The sequence below is a fragment of the Pteronotus mesoamericanus genome, unplaced genomic scaffold, assembly GCF_021234165.1.
Source record: "Pteronotus mesoamericanus isolate MK-2021 breed Mesoamerican mustached bat unplaced genomic scaffold, CSHL_Meso_final scaffold_31, whole genome shotgun sequence".
NCBI classification, from domain to species: Eukaryota; Metazoa; Chordata; class Mammalia; order Chiroptera; family Mormoopidae; genus Pteronotus; species Pteronotus mesoamericanus.
The window spans coordinates 12,308,827-12,329,986 of NW_026555312.1; the positions used below are offsets into that span (position 1 = coordinate 12,308,827).

The following is a 21,160-nucleotide window of genomic DNA, read 5'->3' on the forward strand; positions in this document are numbered from 1 at the left end:
ATGGCTATTTCTCTGGGTACACACATGACAAAATATTTGTGAATAAACATATTTATGAATAAATAACCCACTAATAGGACTTACTGTGCTAGGTATCTAGATATCGCAATAGATATGTTAATTCCACAGTATTCCCTAGGCATTATGTATATTATTATCTTTACAGATGAAAATCCCTCAGTTAGATTAAAGTCACCTGGCTAGTCAATGGCTGAGCCAGATTTTGAACCAGGTTTATCTAATGCCAATGGTTCTAGTTTTAATCACCACTTGAAAGTTCCTTTTTCATAAAATCATATACACATCTAAACCAATCCCTTGTTTCTCTATTTAGTAAGAATCTCCGGGTTGGCATAGTTATGCTCTCCTTTTGCTATGCTACACAACTAGAGCTAGCAGTTTCCCTCTCACGATCGCTTAAGCCAGAGCTCTCCCCTTCAGTGCTGACCAAATTATAAATCAGGTGTTGGACTTATATGGAGAAGTGGAAAAAAGTTGGTTTGCAGCATGTGGAGCTTTTTTTAGCTTGGGGAGTCCCTGCTTCCAAAGCCTCCCATTTTCTGAGCAGCAGAAGAAAGAGAAATTCTGCCGCTGAGATGACTTGAGAAGAAACTTGAGATCATTTCATATCTCTCTGAGCTTCAATCCACTTAAAGTTTTTCTGATACAGTATGAAAACACAACAGAACTAAATGGACCCAGTGGACTAAACCCAAAGCTCAGAGGGTATCCAAATACTACCATTTTTTTTAATGCTTATATTTTAAAAAAAGAAAATGAGAAGAAATGGGGGAGGAGAAAAAGTCCACATAAAAACAAAGACCCGCTGAAATGCTAAGGTCAAAAATGGAGAATCCCACCTTGCCAACTCTTCCTCTTACTATAGCTGTAAAACTCTGTAAGTCGAATAAGACTTGCCCTTGGATCCCCAGCCCTAATTCTCTTCCACTATACCTGACCCTTGAACAGTATGAGTGTGAACTATGTGGGTCCACTTAAAAATGGATTTTTTAAATAAATGTTTTCTCTTTCTTATGATTTTCTTAACACAATTTTCTTTCTTCTAGCTTTCTTTGTTGTAAAATTACAGTATATAATACATATAACATACAAAATATGTGCTAATCAACTGTTACCGGTAAGGCTTAACAGTAGGTTATTAGTAGTTAAGTTTGTAGGGAGTCAAAAGTTGTATGTGAATTTTTGACTATGTGGGAGGTCAGTGTCCCTAACCCCCATGTTGTTCAAGGATCAACTGTACTTATAAAGGAAAATAGTACATGGTGGTCTGCTGCATTTCCCCCATCATCAGAAACAGCTCCTCAACAAGTAAATCTAGGATCTTTGAATGTGGCACAATTTTCCGGCTTTTTAAGGAAATTAAATCAAATTGTGGTTGGAAAAAGAACTAGCTAAGCATTCTTTTGAAAGTTCAGAATACTCTAAATGACAGGTTTGGACACACAAGTAAAAGAAAGTTTTGTTTTGTTTTAATCCGATTTTAAACTGAATTAGTTGAGGCTGCTGAAAAGATGAACTACATAATTACAGCAATCTATGCAGATGATACAGCAGAGAAGGAACACAGTCAGACTCAAGGACAGAGACCTAAAGCCTTTTCTCTTACTTTCTCCACTGAATTCATCTTCCTCTTCAGTAACAGAAAAACATAAACATTATGTTGCATGGTTAATATGTAAAAACCTCTTGACATTAAATAAATTTAAAATTATATTTCTTACAAAATATAAATTTTACCACTTCTTGTAAAATAAGTGTATCCTTTTATGGAGGAGGAGGAATTATTCCTTAAAAAAGTTACTAAATGCATTTATTTACATTTAGCATAGGTTTCAAACACATAAACAGTCAGGCACCATTTAACAGGGATACATCCTGAGACATGCATTGCTAGGTGATTTCATTGTTGTATGAACATCATAGAGTCTATTTACACAAGCCTAAAGAGAAAATAGCCTACTACACACTGTATGGTATAGCCTATCATCCTAGGCTAAAAGACTGTACAGTATGTTACGGGATAAAACAACATGATATTAAATCAAGCACAAGAGAAAATGATGCAATCAAGAGACTCAGTAAACACTGCCGCTGACATAACATACTGTTTTACAGCAAACTTTTTTAATAGGTAGAAAGAATGCACTGTAAAATCATGATTAAAAGTATAGTGTCATAAATACATAAACCAGTAACACAGTCATTTATTGTCATCAAGTAGTATGTATATGACATCACTACCCCATAAGAATTTTTTAGCTTCATTATAATCTTATGAAACCACTGTAGTATCTGCAGCCCATCACTGACCAAATCAGCAACACTTGTAACGCATGTAACAGGAAGGGATGAATACTGCCTTAAGACTCACTCCTATTGGAATGGCCCAATTATTAAAATAACTTTTAAGCAATGACACCTTGCTATTAACCATTTTTAAAAGTCATGTTTAATCAAATTATTGTTTCCACTTAATTTTTAGAACTGAAGAGAGTCTCAAAATGTACTGAATACCAGGGAAGGGATACAAAAATCAAATTTACATAAGATGTAAGCCCTTTTATTATGCCATGCCAGCAGAAATAGGGCATAACAGAACCAGTTTTAGAAAGGCATGCTGTCATGAGTTTGAACATTAATGTAGAATGTCTCTCCAGTGTTCAGCCTAACATAAAGACAACATGAGTATCAAAGTACAATGAGGACATATATTTTAAAAATTAACATTAAACATTTGTTTAAATGTTTTCATTGAAACTAAAGCACAACTAAATAACTCGTTTAACAGATTCCAGAGAGAGTGAAAGGAAGCCAGATCTAGTGACACATATTTAATCACTCAAGGAAGGTGATGAAAGCAAAAAGATTACAGAATTAGGCATTATTTTCCTCTGAATATATAGAGATCGTGTATTACTGATCTTTTATACATAGTACTTACTACCCATTTTTGTTTGTGTGTGTATGGTGGTATACAGCTTGAGGCCACTGAATCCCCTCAATGAAAAGGTGTACGTTAAACAAAAATTTTTTTAAAAAAGTTTTTCACATTATATGACTTCAAGGTTGTTAACCTGGTCATCTCATGCTAATTGGAAGCTCTGATTGGCAGCTTTATGTTTCTTCATTAAAAGTCTAAATAAATTCATTTAAGTTTTAGGCATCTTTCAATAAAAAAGAGGTTCTTGGTGAAGAGTTCAGAAACTGTTCTACTTGGTGCCTAATGAAAATATTTTTAATTAATTTATGTATTGGTTTTCGCCATTTTTATTAAATTCAAAAAATTTCTGGCAAATAAATTTTCAATCTTAAAAAAAATATTGAATTGGTACATGAAACATTAAAGTGCAACATGAAGAACATAGCTCCTTTAAAGACTTGACAAGACATTCTAACTTATTTTTTATACAAATTATGTGCAAGACCAGAGTTTTTATAACAGCAGCAGCCATGCTGCTGTTCAAATAATAAGCAGGCAATATTGTTCCCACTGGCTTAAAAGAAGGAGAAAGAGCTTAAACAAGGAATTTTCAAGTGCATGTAAAATATGGTAAGGAACTAGAAAATGGGACATGGAAACACTGAAAGTAGTGAAGGTAATTCACCTACCAGGAAATGATATAAAAATAATCAACTCATTCAATGAAAACATAATGCAGAATTAGGTCAGCAACACTGAAAACATAATACAGAATTAGGTCAACAGCACAGACCTAGAAACCTCCTTCCTGTCTCCAGACTCCACTGCATTTCAGTCGGTCAATGCTGGCTACCTTTTCACCAGTCAATCCAACGTTAAACTGAGAAAGCACAACACTGAGATGAAAAGAGGCCCCTCCCCTTATGAGTGTCAAAGTATGTAAACCCACACAGAAGTCTTTACAGAGTCATGGCCATAAGATCTTCGGGCTGGAAGTGAACGTGTGAGTGTGGCTGAAAAAGAACATAAACTCTCCACAAAGAACTTCTGTTTTGCACTACTTGACCCAGAGTCAGCCTTGGAAACTTCCTCATGGCTCCATTTCCAGAAAATCTGCAAAGGAGGGAGGGAAGGAGGCTGCAAAAGACAGATCTCCCCATTCCCTTTCAAGACTCCAGGTGTGTTGGGGCCCTTGGATATTTTAAAGGGCAGCTGCTGGGTGGGCCACGAAGGTCCCTGTTAAGACTGGCAAGAGCAAGAATGGCTCCTCTGCCCTTCTCCTCTGGATTCCAGGTTCCTCTCGTCTTCCCCCTTCACCCCTAGGCACCTGGAGCTTAGGTGATGCCCCAATAAGCTGCCATACATATGCTGCAAAGCTTCAGCCTTACCCTACTCTGCCTTCCCACTCCATAATTCCTACTTTCTTAGTTCAGCTGGGACTGCCGGGGACTGATCTGGTGCCATGAGCTCGTAAAGTATGAATACTTGACAGGCCTTCTTCCCACCTCGGCTCTACACTCACTCTCACTGTTAACTCAAGTCAATCTCCTAGTCCCTGTACTTTAGGGAATATGGACAAGGAATCTGGGGACAGGTCCAGGGTCAGAAATTTGTTTTGCTGTTGCCCCATCCATCACAGCATTTGCTAGCCTTGGCCATGGCAAGGAAGAAGCCAGGCGACAAATCGCAGCTTGTTGAAGGGCAGGCGGACTGCACCTCTGCTCTGCTCACTCCCACGGCCGCCCATGGAGGGCAAGCCCAGACCACATCATGCCATCGCCTCTCCAGTCTTCTAATTTTAAAAAAGAAATGAAACTCTAACACATGCTACGACATGGATGAACCTTGAGCACATTAGCTCCATGAAAGAAGCCAGTTACAAAAGGACAAATATTTGTATGATTCCATTTACATGAAGTACCTAGAATAAGCAAATTCACTGAGACAGGAACTAGAATAGAGGCTACCAGGGGCGGGGGAAGAGGAGAATGGGGAGTTTCTATTTGAAATGATGAAGAAGTTCTAAAAACAGTCATGCTGCGAAGATACTGCAGATTTGGTTCCATACCACCACAATAATGCAAGTCATAATCGTTTTGCTGATGGGGGATCTTGTCTTCAGTTTGTAAAAAATGCAAGGTCTGTGATGTGCAATAAAGAGAAATGCAACAAAATAAGGTAATGCCTGTAATTGGCACTGTGAATGTACTAATACCAATGTACAAATACTCTTAAAACCATTCAGTTTCATGTTATGTATTTTTAACCACAATTTAGAAACTTAAAAAAAAAAACAAAAAACAAAAAACAAAGGCCCTGACTGGGGTGGCTCAGTTGGTTGGGCATCATCCTGCACAGCGTTAGGTTGCCAGTTCAATTCCCAGTCAGGGCACATGCCTGGGTTGCAGGTTTGGTCCCCAGTCAGGACTCATGCAGGAAGCAACAGATCAATGTTTCTCTCTCATTTTGATGTTTCTCTCACTCCATCTCTCCCTTCCCCTCTCTCTAAAAATAAGTAAATAAAATCTTACTTTAAAAAAGAAAGAAAGAAAAGAATTAGCAAAGGGAGACAAGCTTACACATACATTCCCCACCGCCACCTTGCCCAACCCTCACTGAAACCTGCTTTAGTCCTAGCACTTCAGTCTCTCTCATCTGGCTAGGCTTCCACCCACAGAGGTCTGGCTCCCAGAGCGGATAGACAGAGAGGCTCGGTTGTTACTTATATACGGAGTTACAGAACAGACCTGTGGAGGGTGTTTAAGCAATGTCTCCTCCTTGCATTTTACCTGTTCTCTCAGGAAGTGGACCCTATTCTTCTTCCCCTTGCTCTTCTTTGCTATCCCTGAGCCAAACTCCCAAGGGTTGATTAGGGATGGCCTTGAATCCATATTCACTATTTTCAAGTAAGCCTTGAGGAGACCCAGGCAAATCTATTCCCCACGTTGAGTGGGCTCCACCAGACCCTTGGGAGCTGGATGGATGCGTCAAATTATTGAGCTAAATGCTGGGAGAGGAAATATGCATTTTCCTTTTCCTTCTTTACCACATTCTTAGTATCTTTGTAACATAATAGTTATTCATTCATTAATTATTATGCATGCAACTGTGTTATACAGCATCATGGTTAAGAGGATAGGACTGAAGACGAACTTCTATGCACGAGTACATGACCCTGGGCAGTCTCCTCAACTCCCAGTGCCTCAGTTTCCTCATCCATAAGGTGGAGAAAACTCATGCCTACCTCACAGAATGTGTATAAACATCAAATGTGTTACACATTAAAGGTTTAGGAAAAATACCTAACACGCATGTTATCTGAGTCAGCCTAACACCCTCAATCTTCATTGCTCATTGCTGATACGTGACATTTTTTTTTTGTTCTCAATTTTTGACACTCCTGTCCCACAAAAGTCAAGCAATGGGGTGCAAGAAAATGACTGTGTTTTTTATTTTATAATTCTACAGGGGTATTTTTTTCCGGTTTTTTAGCAGTTGCCCATCAAACCGAAGTTCTCCAGCTTGTTAGACTTCTCAAGAAAGATACTCTTAAAAAAACTGTAGGATCCAAAACTGTAAGCAGAGGAGAATAGAGAAGAGGGGCAACATTTGAAACTCTGGTCCAGCTATTCCCGTCCCCACCCTTTAGACTTCCCAATCATGTGAGCCCATGCATTCCCTTTTTGCACAGGCGAGTTTGAGTGGAGTTTCAGTCACTTGCAGCTAACGGAATCTTGACTGATAATCTTGAAAACCATGTCATTAAGAACAGTAGGGGAAATATTGATATCTATTTGTTCTCTCCCTTCAGTATTGTTTCTGACATACTTTTAATGAAAAATAGTAAAATTAATTCTTAGATAAATGACTGAGGAAATCATTGTAACCCTTAAATAAGTGAAGACTAAAGAACAACAACTGAAATAGAATTCACTATCTTGAATTCAAGCCAGCCTGTTTATCAAAGGCCTCATAAGGCGTTAAAAGAACTGGGAGGCCCGTCTTGGCAGGCACTTCTGCCACTCCCCAGCATGACCCTCCCCTTGCCCACACTGCCCAGGATGGGGGTTCATGCTCCCTCTGTTCACACACAGGAATGCTGTCCACCAGGAGACACTTGTCTTCCCTTGAAAGACATGGGGCATTGCATCCTCAGTGAGGTCTTCTGTCGACCAATAGCCTGAACTCCTAAGGCTCCCATGGCACTTCTCTTAGCACTTATGACTTTGTCACGGTCTATTGTCTATGTCTGTTTTACCTGCTAGTCCCTAAAATGTGCAAGGGAAGAAGCTTTCGCATTCATTTCATCAATTGCAGCACCTGGCACAAACTGGGTACTCAGTACAGGGTTGATGAATGAATAACAGGTAAATTGAATCTTCCTGACACTGGCCTCCTTAGGCTTCCACTTGTGGTCTCCTTGCAGACTTCACTAGTTTGTGCACCCACCTGCCCAAGTTCCCTGGACTGAGACCCGTCAGGACCCCTGCCTTACTCTACTATTTGGTTTAGATCCCGTGTCCTTTCCTCCCCTGCTCTGCTTGCTGCTTCCAAGACTCAGTTCAGGCATTGTGAGTCATGAAGAAATTATCAAGATATGCAGGCTCCCTTTGGGCTCTCCTTAATTTTGATTCCATCACAGATGGGGAACTATGAAGTATGGAGAAACTTTCAAGATGTGAAACAAGTTATCACCTAAGAGTTACTAGTTGTAATGAGTGTACACTTGAAGTATGAACACAGAGACACCCCTGCAGATGCAGGACATGAAAATATGTGCACACAGACACATACTCACACATAGACATACATTCACATAAAGGTGTGCAAATAGTTACTGAAAATCTTACAAATTTAGAAATGTGCTAAGAATCACTTTTTTGTGTGTATACAGACAGGAGTTGTACAATTCCATCAACCAAATTATTTTACTTCCAACAGAGGTGAATGTTGCTAACATTTTATTTTTCCGTGTAAAGCATTCATTATTCAACAATATATTTGTTTGATAAGGAAAACTCAGTTAAAAGTGTCAGAGCATTCTTCAGGAGTTAAAAACCTGTGTAGCAACATTATTAAATCAAACACCAGATCACTAAACTGTCTGGCCTCAATTATATGAGGGCAAAGGGAGCTGATAGCTTTCTGGGAAATGTTTATCTCATTTGTTTTCCTAACATCAGAAATAGACTAATTAGACTGGATTTAAAATCTCAAGTGATTTTTGGCCTCTCATTTTTTATCTAATCTAAATGCTAGCCAGGAAGTCAATGAAATATAAACATTTGACCATCATTTTAGCTTCAAAGCAAGTTTGAAGTTGGGCAGCAGTGCCTATATGAGTATTTTCTGGCAGTTGACAAAAGCTACTTAATTTCTGATGCAGAACGAACCATTATGAAGAACTCGATAGGAACCACCTACCTCCTCACTTTCTTCTGATCCAATTGATACAGTGTCCCAGACTTCACAGTTTGAGTTGGAGGTTAATTTCTAGATATGACACCTACATGCAAATATAAATTGAAGACTAATCAAAGCTAAGTATATGAGTCAGAATTAGGGAATTTCAGACTTAAAAAAAGACTTAGCAGTCATTTAGTTCAACCCCATCATTTTATTAACAAATATACCCAGAATGATTGTAAAATTTGCCCAAAGTCACAGAGGTGGGGACAAAACCACGGGCCCTAGATCAGATGTCAGGTCAAACATTTCCTTTCACTGTTCTTAATGTTTCCCTAAAGACTAGAGTATTTGCCTCAATAACCCACCCTTACTTGTCAACATTTATGATAAGAACAGTGGATGTCACGTGTATGTAAAATAATACTAGGTTCATCTCAAAAGAACAATGCTGTAGTTATTTAAATTGGCTGTCTAGCACTTCCTCCTGCCACCCCTCTAAGAAAAAAATAAAATCTCAGTTAATGAGGGCAAACTGCAACACAATCTTTAACCTTAAGGCACTCCTGAAGAGTTTTCTTTTTTTAATTCTGAAGTAAAACAAAAATGGAATCATCATAACCTTTAGCATGAGGTAGGGGTGAAAACACACCAAAATATGTATATTGAATTTTTTCATGTTCTTAGAATAGCAAAATCACCTGATATGTATTTACCTAAGTAAATAAACCATTTACTATTTTATGATTATTATAAAGTTTTATAAACTATTCACTTTTGAAACTTACTAACATCAATTTGGAACTGAATGTGTTTATCTTGTGTAAATTAAAGCAAAATTCTTACAGTCTAAAGCGCCCTCTAGCGTTCCTATGTAAAAACTTCTTTTCAGATTAAGTGCCATCCTTTCTAACAATGGCTAAGGTCTCTTTTTGCCCTGGACAGTTCTGGTTTGGGCCTGATGCACTGCCATCCTGTTTGGTTTAACATTTGCCTTGATATTTTCACTTTAATGAAAAATTACTATTAGTAGTCACCTTAAAAGATTCTGGGATCGGTGGAGTAGCCCTTCTCTTTGTATTTCCAAGTTTCCCCCACGCTCTCGTCCAATACTACATGAAGCACATGGGCAGTGCTATGGACTGAACGTTTGTGTCCCCCTCAAAAGTTATGTGTTAAAGCCCTCATTCCCAGTGTGGTGGTACCTGAAGGCGGGACTTTGGAGAGGTAATGAGGTTTAGAAGAGGTCATGAAGACGGAGTCCTCACAATGGGATTAGTGGCCTTGTAAGAGGAAGAAACCAGGGCCACTGACCCCACAAACACACACAGAGACACACACATGCACATCAAAGAAAAGCCAACCAGGGATATAACAAGAAGACAGCCATCTGCAAACCAGGAAATAGGCTTTCACCAGACACAGAATCTGCTAGCACCTTGATCTTGAACTTCCAGACTCTGGAACTGTGAGAAATGTCTGTTGTTCAAGCCTCCCAGTCTATATTTGGTTACAGCACCCTGAGCTAAGACAAGCAGCACACAGATGTCACTCTAACAAAGGATACCAGCAATGACCCATTTCCATTTTCCCCAATCTTTTCCAAACACAATGGAACCACCACTTCCTTTTCAGAAGAGGATGGCATTTGCTTACAGAAGAAAATGGACCCAAACCAAAGCTGCCAGGGACAGAGAGCCCCTCCAGTGTCTGGTGGTGGTAAAAGAACACTCAGTTGCCCTGTGCCCTGGGACTTAGCACCTTGGTGTGCCATGCCCATCTGCCGGCCTAAGGATGTATGGAATTGCAAGGGCCCAGCTGGTGGGGTCAGAGGGAAAGGTAGGAAATTACGGGGTTAGGGTATTCGAAATATTGTCAGGGAAAAGAGGCCAAGAGCGCTGCCTTAAAAACATATACACACCAATCTAGACACTCTTAATATAATGATTTGGTCATTTCTTGCATACTGTACTAGTATACCTACTATGACTATGTTACTCTTTGGTAATGCTTTATTTTTTGCAATAAGCTCTTTCAATAACAATGAGCTCAAAAATGGAAGTTTATGTTTACTAAAGTATGAAGTGCTGCCCTGGCTGGTGTGGCTCAGTGGACTGAGTGATGGCCTGCGGACCAAGGGGTTGCTATAATGGTAATGAATACAGAATTTTATAAATAGCTCAGTGTTGCTAATTTTATGTCAGTGTTATCAAAGGTTCACCTAGAAATTCCAAAAACGTTTTGATTTTTTTAACTAATTCACGAAATCAAAGCAATGTTTCCAGAAATTTAGTCTAAGATGAAACATCTAACATTATTGTGACTCTTCCTGTAAATTTATTTTAAAAGTATTTTTGATAGCACTGTATAATTTTTGTGGAACACTATCTATAGGGAAAAAACAATATTTTACTAATTTAAGATGTCTAATTTAATTTTATATATTTATTTATTTTTTAATCCTTGCCCACAGATATATTTTTACTGATTTTAGAGAGACAAAGAGAAAGAGAGAAACTCAATGGGAGAGAAAAACAACAATTGTTACCTCCCGTACATGCCTCGACCAGGGATCAAATTCACAACCTAGGTATGTGGCTTGACCCAGAATTGAACCTGAAATCTTCTGGTATATGGGACAATACTCCAACCACCTGAGCTACCCAGCCAGTGCTAAGGTGTCTACTTTTAAAATTAAGATATGAAGCAGAAATGTAATTGGTTAAAGTATAAATGTGAGTCATAACTTCACTCAAAGAAGTTGCATTGTATACCAACTGAAATAGGAGCTGTATTTGTCACCCCAAATTTTAAAATTTTGAATATGCCAAATATTAAACTACACAATTTTTGTATAGAAGCTGATATTGAATAAAGAAAAAAAACACACATACACACTTCATTCAGTATGGCCACACTAGACTGCTCACTTCGCTGCACATCATTAATTGGAACTACTTAGTAAATCAATGTGTCCTAACAATGGTACTGAACTTTTTGCACATGAGTCCTCCAGATTTTGGGTGCATTTGTTCAATAGCAATTAGAAATTTTAATCAAAAATTCATGGAGCACCAAAATCTTCAGCTTTTGAAGCTTTTGAAGAATTCCAATTACTGAAAAACAAAACTTGCAAAAAGGAAGACACTAAAACATCCCAACTGTAACAAAGAATGAATAAACTAAATAATGGACACTCAAGTCTCGTTCAAGATTTAATACTGAAATCCGTAAGTGCTCTTTGGAATATATCCACTTGTGGGAAGAAACGTTTATAATGCCCAATGGAATGGAACAAAATTAGGAGCACCTTTCATTTTGTAGCATCCCAGTTGGGGAAACATCAAAAGAATCACATCTGAAGATATTTGATGAATTTGTCTTCTAGAAATCTTTGTCAAGGAAAGATACTCTGACTGAAGGCAAAAAAAAAAAATAAAAAAAAAAACAATATCAAGAACTATATTTTATCTGATTACTTATACATTTTAATACCAAAAAATATTATAATTGAAAATATTCTCCATTTAGCAGAATTCACTCAGTTTTCACTCAATTCTTGTAGAGAAATTACATTTCTCAAGTAAAAATATTATGGTTTACAGAAAGGGTTAATTGAGAGTGTCAATTTCAACTTTATTAACATAAAGTACAACTTCTAAAACAATTATCGACATTATGAAAAATTAAAAATAATGTCTACAATAGAAAAAAAAAGGGATTTCTCATAAAAATGCCAGTGATGTAGTAGTAGAGCCAGGTATGACTAAAAAGCTGATTAAGTATGTAAATACTTAAGAAAAATAATCATTATATTTATTTTAACATGCAAATAAGACCATATAAAGGTTTCATTTTTTTTGTTGCTTTAATGTACATGAATTTTTAAAAGAATATCATTTCAAACATGTTTAAGTACAAATATTCTGTAGAACTATCCATGTAATAAAACTAATTTTTTAGTAAATATATAAAATTTTCAATTATATAATATATAAATTATATAATATGTATCATTTTAGTACCTTCTTTCCTTTTTGAAAGTGTACTGGTTTGTACAAAGAGCTACCATTTACCAGGAGTTTACTATCTATCAGGCACTGTTCTGGAATTGCTTTATCAATTTAATCTTGACAAATACCCTGAAAGGGAGAAATTGTTATCTTCATTTTATCTGATAACAGTGAGTAACAGTAAGTGGCAGAGAGGATTTGCATCCAGTCACCCTGTTCTGCTGCTTCTCTCCCTACATTACAGGACACACTACTGAACCACCACAGAGAGCAAGTGCTTCTAGTTAATAACCATGAGTTTGGTTGCATCATGACGTCTCACCCCATCACCCACTTGGCCAGAGCAGTACATTCTTAGGATAGCTGGCACATTTAGGGGGTCAGACTACAGCTGCAAACCCAAGCAATCACCTGCTCTCAAAAGAACCTAGGAGTGAGCCTACTTGGAATAATTTTGCTTGGGACTCTCTGCATTTCCTGAACTTATTATTTTCTTCACCAGGTAAGGGAGAGGCCCACATCAAGACACATCAGCCCTGGCTGGTGTGGCTCAGTGGATTCAATGCCAGCCTGCAAATCAAATAAATAAATAAAAATCTAAAAAAAAAAAAAGACATCATAATTAAAATGCCAAAGATTAAAGACAAAGAGAGAATCTTAAAGGACTCAGGAAAAGCAGTTAGTTACCTACAAGAGAGCCCACATAAAACTATCAGTTGATTTGTCAATAGAAAGTTTGTAGGCCAGAAGGAATTTGCAAGGAATATTCAAAGTAATGACAAGCAGGGACATACAACCAAGATTACTCTACCCAGTAAAGCTATTTAGAATCAAAAGACAGCTCTGGCTGGAGTAGCTCAATGGATTGAGCACCAACCTGCAAACCAAAGGGCTGCTGGTTCAATACCTAGTCAGGGCACATGCCTGGGTTATAGGCCAGGTACCCAGTAGAGAGCACGCAAGAGGCAACCACACATTGATGTTTCTCTCACTTTCTCCCTCCCTTCCCCCCTCCCTTCCCCCTCTCTAATAATAAATAAAATCTTTAAAAAATAAAATTGAGGGTGGTGATGAAAACATCAGATTAAATATATAATGTATCCATTGACACCCAAGTAACTTAAAAAAAAAAGAATCAAAAGACAGATAAAAAGCTTCTTAGACAAGAAAAAGCTAAAAGAGTTCATCAACATCGTCAAACCAGTATTACATAAAATGTTACAGGGCCTTCCTCAAGAAGAAGAAAAAAGATAAAAAATATTAACAATAAAATGGTAATAGATACATATGTCAACAATCAAATCTAAAAACAAACAAACAAGCAGAACAGAAACAGACTCACAGAGAAAACATTTTGATGGTTGCAAGATGGGAGGGGGTTGGAGGAATGAGTGAAAAGGTGAAGGGACTGAAGAGTACAAATTGTAGTTACAAAATAGTCATGGAGATGTAGAGTTAGCATAGGGAATATAGACAGTAATATTCTAATAACTATGTATGGTGTCAGATGGGTACGAGATTTATTGGGATGATCACTTAGTTATAGAATGTCTAACCACTGGAGTGTACATCAGAAACTAATATAATATTGTATGTCAACTGTAATTGAAAAACAAAAAATGATTAAAAAAAAAAGATCCTAGGAGAGTCACACTTAACCTTTCAAGAGTCTTTTCAAGGCATGGGTAACTTTTGCCCATGCAATCTCTAGTTCTGCAAAAGCTTTTATTTTTCATTCAATGGTATCCTATACACCAGGGTGACCCCTAATGGAGAGCTTTTACAGAAATGTGAATGAAATGGTACAGCAATGTGCCACAGTGACTTTTGAGTCAACAGCAGACTGAATATACAATGGCGGTCCCATAAGACTATACTGAGCTACAAAAAAATTCCTGTCACCTAGTGACATTGTAACTGTGTAAAATCATAGTGCTACCTATTTACAAATAAATTTATGACAAAAAAAGGAAACAAACCAAGCAAACCACCATGGACATATTTCTGAAAAGTGTGGCACCTCCCCAAGCAGAGCCTCAGGCAGGTCCTTCAGGAGGTGATCCCGAAGGCATTGTCATCACCGGGGATGACAGCTCTGCATGTGTTATTGTCTTGAAGACCTTCCAGTGGGACAAGGGGTGGAGGCGGCAGACAGCTACATCGATGATCCTCACCCTGTGTAGCCCTAGGCTAATATGTGTGCTTGTGTCTTGGCTTTTAACAATAAAATTTTTTAAATGTAATTTTAAAAATAGATGAAAGTTTATACATTAAGGATATAAAGAAAATATTTTTGTACCACTGTAAAATGTGTTCGTGTTTTACATTTATTACAAGAGTCAAAAAAAACTTAAAACTAACTTCATAAAGTAAAAAGAAAAGTTGTAATAAGCTAAAGTTAATTCATTATTGAAGAAAATATTTCTTTTTCAAGTTCAGGGTAACCTAAGTGTACAGTGTGTATAAAGGCTACGGTAGCGCACAGTAACGTCCGAGGTCTTCACATTCACTCACTGACTCACCCAGAGCAACTTCCAGTCGTGTAGGCTTTGTTCATGGTAAGTGCCCTACACAGATGTATTATTTTGATCTTCTATACCATATTTTTAGTATATCTTTTGTAGGTTTAGATACACAAGTACTTTTCATTGCTACAGTTGCCTCTAGTATTCAGTACAGTAACCTGCTGTACAGATTTGTGGCTTGGGTGCAACAGGCTGTATCATACAGCTTGGGTGTGTAGTGGGCTATACCATCAAGGTTTGTGTAAGGGCGTGTTATCATGCTCAAGGGATGAAGAAATTGCCTAACAATGCATTTCTCAGAATGAATCCCTAGTGTTAAGTGGCACATGACTGTATTTGATCTCAGACCTCAACTTCACTAAAACTACAAATTCTTTATAAGTCCCTGGCTATCCTATAATACAGAAGATGGTATGAAAAGCAATAGTAAAAGTGTAATTATAAATTTAGTCACTAAACTTAGCACTTGGTATATATTCTGCTGTATTTTTTTTTTTTTATCCTCACCCAAGGACATGTTCATTGATTTTAGAGAAAGGGGGTGGAAGACAGCGAGGGAGAGAAACATCAGTGTGAGAGAGCAACATCGATCAGCTGTCTCTCTCATGCACCCTGACTATGGAACAAACCCGCGACCTAGGCATGTGCCCTGACCAGGGATCAAACTCAGAACCCTTCGGTTTATGAGATGACAATCCAACCAACTGAGCCACACCAGTCAGGGCATATTCTGCTGTCCTTAAGTGTCACTAACAAGACTGGAAACTCTTAAAATACAATCATGTTTAACCTAGATACTTATTTTTTCTGATAATTTTATTATATTTTAATTGTTTCAGTCATGTTTTAAATATACAAAACTTCCCCCCACCAAAAAAAAAAATAATAACTAGGACACTATTTAGTAGACAATTAACTCTCTAGTACCACCAGATAATGAAAGTCTACAAGCATGCCTCCAAGAGGTTGCAGGTTCAATTCCAGACAATAATGTGAATATCACAATAAAGCAACTTGTAATCTTCTTGCTTGTACAGGATCTTACCTTCAATTTGTAAAAAAACCAACATCATAAGCACAATAAAATGAGGTATGTATGCTTGTATAAAGTACAGTAGGTCTCCCTGATCCAAAGTTTTGCTTTCCTTGGTTTGTTATCCAAAGTCAACTGCAGTCCAAAAATATTAAATTTCCCCAACCATCGACACTGTCCACACCTGGCAGTTAACCGTCAACACCATCATGCTTAATGATCCAAGATTACTCAAAGCAAATGGCCCTCCTTCTGATGTACCATCAGTTCAGTAGCAGCCTAACACTACATCACAATGCCTATGTCATTCACCTCACTTCACTCATCACACAGGCATTTTATCATCTCACATGACAAGAAGAGGGATGAGTACAGTACTAAGATATTTTGAGAGACAGAGACCATACTCACATAACTTTTTATTACAATATAATTGTTTTATTTTTTAATTTATTTTTTGAGGGAGGGAGAGAAACATCAATGTGCAAGAGATACATCAATTGGTTGCCTCTCGTCCACCCCAAACTGGGGACCTGGCCCACAACCCAGGCATGTGCCCTGACCAGGAATCAAACCAACGACTTTTCACTTTGCAGGACAATGCCCAACCCACTGAGCCACATCGGTCATGGTTGTTTCATTTTATTATTAGTTGTTGTTGTTAATCTCTTACTGTGCCTAACTTATAAATTAAACTTTATCATAGGTATGGATGTATAGGAAAAATATAGTATAAAGAGTTTGGTACTATGTGTGGTCTCAGGTATTTGTTGGGGGTCTTGGAACAAATCCCCTGTGAAAAGAAGAGAGGACTACTGTTCCTATTAAGTGGATTAAACTAATAAAAACCAATACTGTATTTTAACTGCCAATGATAATAGATGAAAATATTGCTTGAAGGTAAAAGGTTTGTTTTAAATTAGGTATTCCCCAAAGGGATTCGGTTTGATGTGAGACAAAGATTTGATTGCAAATAGTTTATTAGGAAGGTTCAGGCATTACTGGTATGGGAGCAGCAGGAGAGGGAGGACAGCTAATAAAGGCTGGGTTGTTGTGTCATGACCAGAACTTAACTCCACAGGCCTCACAATCATCCCACCCAAAGAGCGGGGTAGCTGGAGTAATTATACCCTAACTTCCACCAGCCACTGACTGAGTGCTAGGGGTTGCCGTTAATTCCACAGCATTTCCCTATAATCAAAGTTGAAAGTCTGAAGCCAATGGGCACTGACAGTATAAATATATTAATATGTTCTTATATCATTAATTATTCAAATAACATGCTAACTGCCTGCCTCCTTCCCACATCAAAACAAATATTCCAAATCTAGCAGTGAAAGCTTTAAGTAATTAAAGCCAAGGAAAACAGTTCTAAGTTTAGATATCCTTTCCCAAATAAAAACTTAGAACTTCAAATAATATTATTAAATGAAAATAACAGAAATAAAGACGTAATTTAAACTTCTACTAAACTTTGGGTTGCAGAATATTTTGAGAAAACTCTATAAAATTGACCCTACTAAAACATAACAAGGATTTCTCCTTCTAATAAGATCCCAACACAGTATCAACAAATGGTTTATTGATTGAGCTGGGGCTGAATATAAACAACTAGAAACACAGCTCAGCTGTATATGTCAGTGCTTCAAAGGGAAGAAGTTGCTCATGGGTCCCTAACTGATCCAACTTTTTTTAAAAAGAAAAATTGTAGTTTTGAGAGGGGAACTCAAGGGTTAAAGATGTTAGCCTCAGTCAATAGCCTTAGGTGATTAATGCATATAGAAAACTGTTATCCAGGAACTGGAATGCCTGGCCCTGTGATTCCAGGATGTGAACAAGCAATTAATTCAACCTTTATGCCCCAGGGGTCTGCAAGCCATGGAGATGGTATCTGAGGCACTGTGTTCCAGGGAGGGAGATAAAGAATTGTTGATGAACAGATGAAGTACCAGGAAAATCAACTGTGACTCTTATCCAATTAACCTTTTTTCCAAACTTCTTACCTACTCTTCTACCCAATTAACCTTTTCCAAACCCCTTACCCATCCTTTGTTCTCCTTATAAAAAGGTCATCTTGAAATGAGATGTTAAGATGGTTTTTGAGGGTACCTAACCCACCATCTTCTCAGATCACCAGCCATTTGAATAAAGCACCCATAAAGATTCAATCCTTGTCTCTACTTATTGGTTCTGGTAGTGACTGGCAGCATGAACGCAGACTTTTCCAATTTCAGTTTCTATTTGTTTTTGTTGTTGCTTGGTGATTTAAATATCAGTTGGAGAACAGCACTGTTGCATGATGTGTATATATATATTCATAGTGCATATAGCACTGCTGCCATTTCTCACTTCTGAAATCTAATAACCTGCCCATCTTTTCTCTTTGTCCAAAAATGTCTAATATACTCAATGCTGCCTCACTGTGTTTGGAATTTTCATGCTTATACAAATTCCCCATGTGCACATATTAAAACTTGATTTTTCTCCTGTTACTCTGTTTCTGTTTATTAGATTATTAGCTCAGCCAAGAGAACTTAGAAGGTGGGAGGGAAAGTATTAATTTGTTTTAGCCATTGCAGTGTGGTGAGCTAGCCAGGAGAATTCACTGTCTGGGACACTGCTGGCTCCCAGGACTCTGCAGCCATATCATGGACATCTGACCACAGCTGGCAGAGGTGGTAAGGATTTTACACTGTCAGCCTCTCTGATCTCTTGTCTGCAAGGTTCGGTGGAAGTAGGAGGTGAAGTTCTCTCTCCTCTCCATTTAAACTGGCAGGATAAAATGTTTGTGAAATTAGTTTCTTATGTGAAACTGGTGAAAACTTGTTCTGAGTACTCTTGTATTGTTCCCATTCCTTCCAGAGATGGTCTATTATCTCAACCAGTTGGATGATGCATATTGTCTCTTTTGAAAACATACTGACTACTTGAGTCTCTAAAGCACTGGCCATCTGAGGGCCCCCAAGTTCAGGCAGATGAGCATTCCAAGAGCTGCTCAAAGGAATGTAGTTTTCTCTAGACAGTGCATGGCAAGCCTATAATGTGTTGAAGAATGTTTCACAGAATTTTTACCTTTGTATATTACTCACCAATTATACATCTATACCCTCTCCAGAAAAAAAAAAAAAATGACAAGCATTCCATGGTCACTTCCTGGGTGGATATTAAAGAGTATTGGAAATAGCATATGCAGCTGTTAGCTTCTACAAATACACAATCAAAGGCACTTAAATGCCCCGTCGGCAATGCTGGCAGTGAAAGACAAGAATAACAGTTACTTTTTTTTTTTTTTTTACCAAAAATAAAAACATCAGATTATGCCCAAAAAAGGCAGGATCAGACTAACTCCTAGGCGGAGAAGAATAGCACCAATGTCAATGAGAGGTAAAGGCTTCTGGGAAGGATGCACAGACTCAACTAACTGAAAGCTTTTTAAAAGGAAAACAACTTGGTTTCATTAAATTTGGAAGGAAAAATATTGACCTCAATTGCTTTTTAAAATTAAGAAGAACAAGATTTTGTGGATAAAGAAGTGGTGCATATATACAATGGAATATGACTCAGCCATAAAAAGGAATTAACTCTTGCCATCTGCAACAACATGGATGGACCTAGAGAATACTGTCAGATAGAGAAAGAAAAATGGCAGGTTATTTCACTTATATGTGCAATCTAAAAGACAAAATAAGTGAACTCACAGATTCAGAGAACACTTTGACAGTTGCCAGAGGGGAGGGGGTTTGGGCAGCTGGGTAAAAAACGGTAAAGGGATTAAGGAGTACAAACTGGTAGTTACAGAAGAGTCAGGGGCATGTAAAGTACAGCATAGGGAATACAGTCAATAATATTTTTTAAAATATTTTATTTTCAGAGACAGGGAAAAAGAGAGGGAGAGAAGCATTGATGTGCGAAAGAAACATCTATCAGTTGTCTCTTGCATGTCCCCAACCAGGGACCCGGCCCACAACCCAGATATGTACCCTGACCTGGGTATCTTACCAGCGACCTTTTGCTTTTCTGGACAATGCCCAACCCATGGAGCCACACTGGTCAGGGCACAATATTTTTTTAAGCCAATAAAATCTTTAAAATAAAAATAAAATTAAGAAAAAGATTTTTAAGTATAAACAACAAAATGTTAACTCTGGAGGGTGGAATTTCAGTGATTTTTCATTTTCTTCCTACATACTTAAGTATTACTTAATTTTTTGACATGGATATGTATTGCTTTTATAATCAAAGAGAACTATATAAGCTATTTAACTTTGAAAAATGAGGAAAAAGAAAAAATATAGAAAGAACAGAGGGAAGAGAGAAAAAAGAATGTAAACTCACTCTTTCATGTAATCATTTGACAAGCCTTTAGTCAGACACCATGCTAAGGCACAATTATAGACTGTGGTGGTTGTTATGGAAACACAGGGTTTAAACAAGGGGCAGAGGGTACTGTGCATAGAGTAGTCAGGGAAAGCCTGTCTGAAGAAATACTTAAGCTAAGCTCCCAAAGAATCAAAGCCAACCCTTTGAAAAGCGTGGGGAAACAGCATGCGCTAAGGCCCTGATACAGGAAAACTTTGGTGACTTCAAACTGACTCCTGTGGCTGGAATTCAGAGAGAGGAAAGGTGGAATGTTGATGGGAAGAGCAGAGGGAAGGGAATGGCTGGAGAGATAAGCATGTACAATTCCAAAGCCCAAGATAAGGAATTTGTATTTTAATTTCAATAAATGGAAGCCATTGAAGAACTTCAAGCAGGGAAGAGGTCATGTGATTCACATTTCAGGTTGAAAACTCTCACTGCCCAGCGGGTTAAGTGGAGAAGAGCTGGTTATTATTGCAGCAACAGCAGTACTTCTTGCATTTGCCAACCCCTGATCCCTGCAGCCTTGGATCCTACCCCCTGGCAACACTGTCCCACAGTCTTTAGATGTGTTTAGCTGCTCACTCTGCTCCACACATCCCTGCAACCTTCACCCCAAACCCACTAACCCCTCCAAACCAGTTCCCCACTCTCTAGAGGTAGGTCCTGCCCCATGGACCCCACCTGCTCTTGCGCTACAGCTTCCATCTGCAGCCCCTTGAGGGATTAAGCCCAATTCCCATAACCACCATCTCCTTTGCTCCTCTACTTACCTCCTACTTCAAACTCATGCCACCTTCTGTGTTTCTGGTCCTAGGTGTCACCATGTTTTCTTTGCAAATTATTTTATTTCATGGAATTGTAAAATGTCTGCAGCTGAAAA

The 21,160-nt window shown here is 38.1% G+C and overlaps 1 protein-coding gene across 2 annotated transcripts in view; it reads right to left on the reverse strand.

Moving 5' to 3' along the window:
• RNF144B (ring finger protein 144B) overlaps positions 1 to 21,160 on the reverse strand; it is a 161,847-nt gene that overhangs the window by 113,842 nt on the left and 26,845 nt on the right. Inside the window, exon 2 of one of the 2 annotated variants that reach the window (XM_054591836.1) lies at positions 8,366 to 8,447. The exons of the other annotated variant lie outside the window; for it this stretch is intronic. The gene's annotated coding sequence lies outside the window, so the exon portion shown is untranslated. The remainder of the gene's footprint in view (positions 1 to 8,365; positions 8,448 to 21,160) is intronic. 2 annotated transcript variants of the gene reach the window in all.